At 41.6% G+C, this 2673-nt stretch overlaps 1 non-coding gene across 1 annotated transcript; it reads right to left on the bottom strand.

Annotated features, from left to right (window-relative positions):
* Window positions 1–107, bottom strand: LOC112919154 (U6 spliceosomal RNA). The gene has a single exon (XR_003234822.2). It is a non-coding gene; the product is annotated as a U6 spliceosomal RNA (small nuclear RNA).
* Between the last annotated feature and the right edge of the window lie 2566 nt (window positions 108–2673).

Here is a 2673-nt window from a genome sequence, read left to right as displayed (position 1 = left end):
AAAAATATGGAACGCTTCACGAATTTGCATGTCATCCTTGCGCAGGGGCCATGCTAATCTTCTCTGTATCGTTCCAATTTTAGTATATGTGCTGCCGAAGCGCGCACTGCAACTAAATTTTAAATGGCTTATCATCTTATCATTCATTTAACAAATAATTACTGAGTGTACCACATAATCAGTATTCTGCACAATTTATCGCAGACATGAAGATAAACAAGGCACAGTCTCTGCCTTGAAAGATTCTGTGTATAGGAATAGCCATAATATACATGTGGAAAGGAATGTAAAGGAAAATAAAAAGGGAAAGGTGCTATGAAAAAGGCTTAGCTAAAGTTTTGGGGCTGATAGTTCACTGTTGTTTGGGAGGATTATGGGCGCCTTTTTTTTTTTTTTAAGATTTATTTATTTATTTGAGAGAGAGAGAGAGAAAGCACTTGAACACGAGCCTTGGGGGAGGAGTAGAGGGAGAAGGGAAAGAGAGAATCCTCAAGCGGAGGATTGCTTCTTCACTTTCTCTGCTGAGCATGGAGCCCAATGCAGAGCTCAATCCCAGGACTCTGAGGTCATGACCTGAGCCAAAATCAAAAGATGCCTAACTGGCTGAGTCACCCAGGCGCCCCTATGGAAGAGTTTTTATTTTCTTATTTTTAAGCTTTTATTTATTTTTTTTAAGATTTTATTTACTTATTTATTCATGAGAGAGAGAGAGAGAGAGAGAGAGAGAGAGGCAGAGACACAGGCAGAGGGAGAAGCAGGCTCCATGCCGGGAGCCCGACATGGGACTTGATCCCAGGACTCCAGGATTGCGCCTTGGGCCAAAGGCAGGTGCTAAACCGCTGAGCCACCCAGGGATCCCCTTAGCTTTTATTTATGCTTCACAGAGAGAGAGCACAAGCAGGGGGAGTGGCAGAGGGAGAGGGAGAAGCAGGCTGCCCCCTGAGCAGGGAGCCCGATGCAGGACTAGATCCCTGGACCCCAGGATCACATCCTGAGCCGAAGGCAGATGCCTAACTAATGAACGACCCAGATATCCCCCTGGTTTCTTTCCAATCCAGTCTCCAGACTGAAGCCAGTATCATCTTTTCAAAATGCAAGTTTGATCACATCACCCCTCTACTTCTTGACCTTGAAGTTCTTCAGTGATTTTCCATTGTTCTATATTAAAAACCACAAAGTATTACATAGTCATGGGCTTGCTTACCTCTCCACCTCTTCTCAGAGTACTTCTTTATCATTCTGTGTCATAGCCAAACTGGCCTTTTTTCAGTTCTCTGAAAATACCATACATTTTCTATAACAGGGTCATAGCACACATCATCCCCATCTCACCCCTCCAGTGCTTCATAAATCTTACTTATATATTTTTTTTTATTTTTTAAAGGTTTTATTTATTTATTCATGAGAGATACACAGAGAGAGAGGCAGAGGCAGAGGGAGAAGCAGGCTCCATGCAAGGAGCCTGATGTGGGACTCGATCCCAGGTCCCTGAGATCACCCCCTGAGCCAAAGGCAGACACCCAACCACTGAGCCACCCGGGCATCCCTCTTGTATTTTAGATCCCAGCTCAGGTGTTACTTCCACAGGAAGCCTTCTCTAGATTACTATCTTTTATAACAATTTCTTTACTTCACAGCACTCATTCCATTTGTAATCATATACTTGTGCAATTATTTGACCATGAGCCCCATGAGAGGGTGCCAATTGGCAGGGTACACAGCAATGCTTGTTAAATAAATGTTTGTTGATAAATGTGTAGCATTTGGATTTGGAGTAGTGGAGATTGGATGGGGGCAGGGAGAAGAGAGATCCAGGTAACAAAAGATCATTACATTTCCAGAGACAGGAAAGTGACTGGAATCCTATATGTAAGAGCAAGTAATGTTAAAATGCTATTCTTGGTAACTATTTGCTCAAATGATATCATAATTAGTACTCAAATAATTGCATGATGTTTCAGTATTTAAATATATATAATTTCCTCCACCATTTCCCTATTGAGTATTTAGGTTGTTTTCCCTGTTTCCATTAGCATGAAGAGCACTGCTATGAACTCATATATTCGTATGCTATAATTCACAGGTTTTTTTTTGTTTTTTTTTTTTTCCTCCTTGCTTGACTCCATGAGTACAATTGAGCTATTCAAGACTTCTTTAGGGGCAGCCCCAGTGGCGCAGTGGGTTTAGCGCGGCCTGCAGCCTGGGGCGTGATCCTGGAGACCCGGGGTTGAGTCCCACATCGGGCTCCCTGCATGGAGCCTGCTTCTCCCTCTGCCCGTGTCTCTGCCTCTCTCTCTGTGTCTCTCATGAATGAATAAATAAATAAAATCTTAAAAAAATAAAAAGACTTCTTTAGGTTCACTCTTGCTTAAAAAAAATCCCTGTAGTTCCATAAACCTAAAAATATAGTGGTTGGTTAGTAAAAATTGCTAACTTTACTGATTGAAAAGGAGTTATAACACTTACACAACCATCTCTATAAATCTCCTAAACCTTCTAACATTTTGAAATTGTGCCAGACTTACTTCAAGAAGTCAACTTGAAACTGCTGGGCTAAAAGCAAGAGAATGTGTGGGAAGGATGAGAAATAGCTGAGTAGGTAGAAAGAATCAGAACGAGAGAATAAAGTAGACAAAGGGCAATGGTTAATAGTAATTAGTAAATATCAAAAGC

Source organism: Vulpes vulpes, chromosome X, assembly GCF_048418805.1.
Source record: "Vulpes vulpes isolate BD-2025 chromosome X, VulVul3, whole genome shotgun sequence".
NCBI lineage: Eukaryota > Metazoa > Chordata > Mammalia > Carnivora > Canidae > Vulpes > Vulpes vulpes.
The sequence above is the reverse complement of the archived record's forward strand: the minus strand, read 5'-3'. Positions and strand labels throughout refer to the sequence as shown.